Below are 7,469 nucleotides of genomic sequence, written 5' to 3' on the forward strand. Positions count from 1 at the left end.
ACCTTATTGAAGTTTTTCAAAACTCAAATCAAGTCTCCTGTGTGCTCCTCCTTTCTTTCATTTTTACTCCCAGAGCAAGTGCTGCAGGAAGAGAGAAGCTAGGTGCAGTCAGAAGGCCCCTGAACCTTGCAAAGCACGACCTAGACTGATCTACAGAGGTGGAAAAGCGTTGGCAGCTGTGCTATTGCTGTTCTAGTTCCCTGAGGCGAGTGATCATGGATGCCTGGAAGAAGTAAACTGGGTAATGTGGATCAGGAACTTCTGGAAAGTGGTCTTTGGTACTGGCAGCCAAGAGGAGGGACGCCCGTGCTGAGGAGGAGAAGCCCTCCAAAAGCACATCTAGCCGGTAGCCAAACTATTACCACAGAGCACTTGACTGGACTGTTATTGTGTACAGTATGCAGAGAAAGAGTTTTTTGCCTAGCCTGGGGTGTGCTACAATTTTATTATTAATCAGAGCTGAAATGGCGTGTGGTGGATACCAAGGAGGGAGTCCGCCTGATGGCAGTGAGGATTGCGTTAATGTGAGTACCAGGGGATCACCAAAGATGGTGGCTGTGTGTAGTGCCCCATGCGGTACTGAGAAATCAAAGATGGCGGCTGTGTGTGATGCCCCGCGCGGCATTGAGAAAACAAAATGGCGGTTCCCGCCGGGACTGCGGAATGCACGTGCTGTGTGCAAGCATGCTGTGGAGAAGCTGTGTGCAAAGATTTGGCCGGGTTTGGTGCGAAAGTCAATGCCCTGCCTGCAAGGGGAACGTGGAGCGAAAGCTGAGGCCGTGCCCCCCTGTGCTGTGACTGGGTCTCACCCCAGTTCACGTCACGAAGAGAAACTGAGTGCCCCTCCTCTAAACTCCACCATAGGGAGGGGGCACATGAAGAACCAATCACAGAGTCCTGAGCAGAAGAAAGGAGGAGCCAGATGTGAGCTTCCACACCTTCATTCTGGTGAGACTGGCGAGCGAGGAAGAACCTCGTGTCGAGAGACAATGCTTTCTACCGTGTCAGCAGCTAGCGATATGCCTCTGTGTCGTGTGAATGCCTATCAACTCCCAGGAGGCTTCCTGGTGGTGGAGGTGGGAGGTAAAGAATACCTGAAGTGTCTGTGTCTGCAGTGCAGATTACCTGGACCGGAGCCAAGTACCCATGCAAGGTGTCCGCAGTTTGGGGTTTTCTACCTATGGCCGGTAAATCCCTTCTCAACTATCCTGGCTCCTGCGGAGGTCCCAAAAGCGACGCTAACAGAAGTGGAGTGCCTGTCGGTGAATGTCACCCCTGATCAAGGTGATGTGAAATCTGGCGTTCCAGAGCTGAGTGCGGTAGCGGAGAATGTGCTACCGGGCGGAAGGAGAAATGGTGACTGCCCAAGGGAGAGGGGAATCGCTACTGATGGTGGTGCCGGAACCAGACCATTGCGTGCCCAGTGTGCCCATCCCCAGCAAAGAACCCCGCTGTCGCTCCCCTGTGGAGGTGTCCCTGCCTTCCTCGTCAGACGACGAGAGCGCGAGTGTGTCATCGGTGGTGATGCGCCTACAGGCGGACCACTGCAGCGCTGCCGTGCTGTGTGAGCAGCTTACCTGCAATGCTGAGCAGCTGAGTCTGGAGATTCCCTGACAGCAGGCGCTGGTGCTGCCTGAACCGCGGAAGAGTCCCACGGCCGTGGCGACTCCCAGTGTTGCGGAGATGTTACACAAGACGACTGCCGAAGAGAAGAACCCTATCGAGAGCCTGCGGAGCGGTAAGGAAGCACCACCCCCTTACTCCTGCCAGGTGACGAGAGAGGAAGTCGGCGTGAGGAGACGGCCTGTGGTTTACCCGTGGGATGTCCACGATCCTGAACCGCCACCGCCGCCACTTCCGGTGTTGAGAGCGACTGAAGATGCCCTTCCGGTGTGGAACTTATGGACCTGTACCGGGAATCCACGACGTCGACGGATGATGACGTCACATCCGGTTGCCCCCGCGGGGTGAATCGGAAGAGTGCAGCTCCGGATGTCGTTCGCCCTGATCCAACGGAGGAAAAGAAAGCGGAACTTATGGACACAGTACCGGGCCGAGGATTAAAGAGGTCTGTAGATATCACACCTCCCCAATCATCCACAGGTCGCGACAAAGCCCGGCTTAGAGACTGTGTGAAGGACTGTACCACTGCCCCTAGCGCCACTGCCCTTGCCCTGTCACGTTCCAGCTCACTGGGTCCTAGTGGGGTTAAGAAAGAGATGGTACACCATTTGTCCACGGACTGGAGGGATTGGGTGACCAGTGATGACAGGTCGGATGGGGAGATCCCTTGGAGCAGTAGGATTCCGGTTGAAAATCCTGCTGTGTTTAGGCCTACACCTAGGAGTAAATCTAAGGAAACCGTATCGTCTGTGAGGGAGGGTTCCATTAGAGCAAAGTCACCTGTGATGCAGTCTACTGTGTGTAAATATGTTAACCGAGGAAGAGGCAAAGGTTCACTATCTAGTGGTACCTCCGGCGTGTCCTCCAGAGGAGAAATGGAGGAGTTAGTATCCTCATCTGGGGTAGAGGGCCATAGCACCAAATGGTGGGTTAATGGTTATTCAGGATTTATGGACCATACTAGGTTCATCATATTACAAGATGATTTGGTTGACCATTGGTGGGGTAAGGGCACCTACTCAGAAAAGGAAGCTGCTGATGAGTGAGAGAGGAGGTTAAGAGGAATTAAACAGGGCATGACAATTCCCCAAGGTCCATCCATCCTCTACGATAAAATTGCCCCTGAAGAACCATTGTCCTGGGTCTTGCCAGGTACAGCTGGGGATCGTAAGTTAATTAAACTAAGCAGAGCTGACAGAGCTATAGTGGCCCGCTATAGACAGTTCCATGGATTCAACTATCCATATGTGCATGAGCCTATAATGCGCGAGATAGAGGAGCAGCGTGAATCTTGGCTTCGTGAAGCTATGATAGAGTACTTGATGTCTAAGTGTAGTAACTCTGTGTATTATTCTGAGGAAAAGATCTGTCAGCTCATGAAAGTTTGGAGTTTGGTAAGGGGGATTTATCTGAACAGGGTGGTGTATCGCCCTGAAAATGGCCCTTTGCGAACCTTTTTCATTAAGATAGTGGATCACAATGGGAGGGAGGTGCGTAAGCCAGATCCTCGACACTAATATTAGTTTTGGGTCTTCCAAGTTGGGAGTTACCCTATGTATTTCACCGATCTGGGTGTGTGGGTGTTTAGCATATGTACCCTGTATATGACGTATCAACTGTCATTTATGTTTCAATTGTACAGGTTGTTCACCTGCAGGATGGTCCAGCAATTTTTTGGTCCAAGTGGGGACCATTGGATTTCACCAGAGGGAGAGTATAGCCCTGGTAGGTTTGGGCTATTATTCTGTCCTCCTCCTGTGCAATAATCCCTGGTAAGGGCAGGTTGCCAGGAGTTAAAATGGGTTTTCCCCAACCACTGTGATTCAGTTGGTCAGAGAAGGTAGTGCTCATGCCTGGTGTCAGTCAAGGGCACAGGGGTGGGACTACTGGATCTGTACTAAAGGGATTACCTTTTTCCTGTTTTGGGTTGTCCCTCTCTAGCTTTGAGAGAGGTTGGTTCCTCTGCAGTTCAGAAAGAGGATGGTGGGTTCTAATTAAACTTCCAGGGCTCTGGTAAGCTGAACGCTCTCCCTGAGGGGAGAGATATTCTCTTGCTCCACAAAGGAGTAAGGGAAGAGAAAGGAACAGCTCCTATAATCGGACAGCATTACACAGCAGGTCCCTGCTTCTGAATGGGACTCCCGCTTTGTTAATCCTTCAGGGTCCCATCAGTCTAGAGAGCTGAACCACATTAATTTCAGGTCCGTGGACCCTCTGCTTCCCAAGATACAGGCCTGTAAGTTTTAACAGGTGTCACGTCACGGGAGACCAGGACTTTTAACAAATGTATATCTGGGATCATTCACTAGGCAAAACAAGATGGTGGAATAAAATGAGGTTTATTCTGGTAAACCCGTGTACACACCATGAAATACAAAATACAGACGAAATACACACTTACTGGGGTCTGGTTGTTGAAAACTTGCCTTTCCTAGTTGCAAGGTGCGTGTTTCAGCAAAATGGTTGCCCTGTCCACGTCACTGGACTATGCCTGGAACAAGTAACTTTATTCCTCAGAATCGGCCCTCAGCTAGGCTAGGATTCCCTGGCACCTCAATGCCTAGTGCTTTGCTATTGCAAACAAAGCACCTAGGAACCCCTATTGGTGCTTCACTGGACCAGTCCCAAGATTACCTGAAAGTCTGAAGACTGAGAGAGAGAGCTATGATTGCGGCAGCCCCTTTCATAGACTTCTGTGTCCTATATCTAACATGAACAGAGACTTCGCACCACTCAGAGCGTGGGAACTTTACCCACTAGCCAATCAGAGCCGCGCTCATCTGGCTGCTGATGTCAGAGGAAGGGGCGTGCTAATCCGCATCTTCCCCACAGCCTACTCATTGCCACCTGCTGGGTAGGCTCCACGGTGTCTCAGAGAACAAAGATGGCTTCTGGGCCTGTTCCTCTGCCTCTCCCTGCTAAGCCAAATGGCCGGACACCTCTGGACATCCTGGTTCCCCTTTGAACTCAGATGTCTATGCAGACATCCTGGCACCTATGTAAATGCCCAGGCCGACTGCATAGATATTTATACATACATTATAACACACTACAAACCATACTTTATTAAAGTATAAACCTTGGGGAACCTTATATATGTGTGGCAAATTAGTTTGGGATGCCTGGGCTCGAAAATCAGGAGTCTGGGGGACACTGTGAACCCTAAAAGAGGAAAAGCAGGGTATATTTATTCTTGAAAAGACAGGGGTGCCCAATGCACAGAAATTGATTAACAAACACATTCCCATAATTATTATTATTATTGAAGTATTTAAACTTTATACTTATTACTATATATGGTTTGTCAATTAGATGTAGCATTGGGCACCCCTGTCTTTTGTTGTATACATTTGCCATGCTTAGTAGCACTCTTTTTGACATAAAAATATATATTCATGATGTGGTGTGTGGAAGAGTTTGAGCTAGCTGAGAATGTGTTTGTTAATTACTTTTATTCTTGTATTGCATTACTGCTGGCAATGCAACTTGGTCCCTGAACACAGATTTCCCATTGACTTATATTGGCCTTCCATAGTCCCTCCCCTCACCCCCGTCCTTATGGATGGGCGGGTACCCTCAAAACCTACAGGGAGCCATACTGGTACCTGGGGTACCCCCTAAACCAGGGACACCTTTTTCTGAGTATACTAGAACACATTTCACCATGGCTCACTTTCCTTCCCAGGCTGTGCTGAAGCAGGGTACCCTAGTGGTGAGTCACAGTTACGGTTTTAGGGGAGTAATGCACACATTTATCCACAAATCATGCCTGATTGTCGGATACATTTACAGGGGAACCGGTAACTTTGGTCCCTGACCCTGTATGCACATTATGACAACAGTTTCCCTGCAAAATCCCCCTTAATACTCTTGCACCCAAAATCCCTGGTTAAATGCATGCCCGGTAAGGGAAAATCACAAATACTGGTAATACATTCTGGGGCAGTGGAGTGCTGCCCGAATACACATGGGGCTAACTATGTGTTCCCCAACATCCACCTTTCACCTCCCGCTCCCAAAGTCCTGTTCCTGCAGCTATCTTCTATGGGTATCCGTAGCCCATAACCCTGCAAGGGACTGTACTGTATATGGGAACATGGTCACATAGAAACAGTGTATTATCATAGTTGGCCCAAGAGCTAACCCTCTTGACCTGTTACCCACAGTTCCTAGGGGCAGCCAGCTGGGCTTGGACCTCTATTTGGAAGGCCAGGTAGAAAAAAGGGGGGGACACCCCCAAGTTGATGCTGCAAATACTGCAAAGTCTAATATAGGCACTGAGACAAAATGCCTTGATGAGCCGGTATATGTGAAAAATAAAGCAATGAGTGTCCCGTGGGTAGTGCCGATGGTGTGTGTGAGCCTGAATGACCCCCACCTCACCTGTATAGAACCGGGATGGACTCCGACCGAGCCGATGGTACACACCCCCCGTGGCAGATGGGGTAAAACCCTCCTTGATCGGACATGCGGTCACGGCTACCAGGTGTAACAGGACAAGCTGATGGTAGTAGAGACCTGCACGCAGAGTCTCCCGCCGCCTTACCGGGTGCCAGGTGAATCTCCCGCGATGTACCGGTCCGACGCTGTCAAGGGGGTGATTGCTGGTAGAGAGACGGAGGACGATCCGCTCCTCTGTGCTGTTCGTCTCCGTCAGCTGTGTTCAGTTCCCGGTACAGGTGAGGGGCTGGGGTGTCTGCTACACACTGGCTGAAAACCCGATCCACTCTTCAGCTTGTAGAGAAAATCCTCTGGATGAAACAGCTGATCTGCAATGGTTGTACCGGGGCATGCTGCTATACCGATAGTGGAGAGATAGAAGAGTAGGAGAAAGGTAGAGCACTGCCAAAAAAAGAAATCAAAAAGGGTTGGGGCAAAAAATAAAGATTATTTATTAGGCATATAAGCCAAAAAGACAAACACACTAGTTAAAAAACTCTGACGCGTTTCCCGCCGTGGAGGCGCTTTATCAAAGAGTACCGAGGCTCTCCTCGTGTCAGACTATATAGTGGTCAGAGGTGAGTATACGCCCTAATTGAATCAAACAAATTAGGCAATGATCTAATGAGTTATACAATCAGCTGTGGTTTTAAACAAAAACAAAGGTCTATAGTATAAGATGTTATAACACCCCTAACCACAACATAAGTCTGTGGGAGCCTAATGGTTAACAACATTTAGCACTTAAACAAAATAACAAAACAGAAGACTAAATCATACATCAATACAACAAAATTTCCAAATCAAAAATAAATAATAAAATATACTGTATCTATGACATGAATCTATGTACAAAAAATAAAATATACAGAAATATAAAGAAACATAAATGGTTCAATGTGGTAATGTTAAACAATAAAAAGTGACCATTCATAGACATGATGTTGAATGTAAAAAATGAAAAAGAAAAGGAAAAAAGGTGTTTGTGAATACATATATAAGAAACGTAAAACTATGTGATAATGATTAAAAGTGAAATATATATATATAATTATATATAGTATTCTAAAGTGTTAGTGAAATTATATAAGTCTTCAAAAATGAAAAGCCTATATTAAATTAAAAGAAAAATGATTTAAAAAAACCCTATTGTAAAAACTAATGTAATATATAGTAATCACCTATATGTGTCTTGAAAAACAAATACTTATAAAAAATAATAATGATAATAATTCTAAATAATATAATCTATATGAAAAATGGTTATATTATAGTAATTTTAACTAATGATGTATAATCAGGTGACATGTTTTTCAAAGTTAATCTGAACCAAAAGTAATGAGGAATATGATTATATAGAACAATTTGAACAAGGTATATAATAATAATAAAGCAAAAATATAAAA

The 7,469-nt window shown here is 47.0% G+C and overlaps 1 protein-coding gene across 4 annotated transcripts in view; it reads left to right on the forward strand.

Annotated features, from left to right (window-relative positions):
- Positions 1 to 7,469, forward strand: part of FHOD3 (formin homology 2 domain containing 3) — a 607,453-nt gene that overhangs the window by 257,629 nt on the left and 342,355 nt on the right. The gene's annotated exons all lie outside the window — the stretch shown is intronic.

This window comes from Ascaphus truei, chromosome 2 (assembly GCF_040206685.1).
Source record: "Ascaphus truei isolate aAscTru1 chromosome 2, aAscTru1.hap1, whole genome shotgun sequence".
NCBI classification, from domain to species: Eukaryota; Metazoa; Chordata; class Amphibia; order Anura; family Ascaphidae; genus Ascaphus; species Ascaphus truei.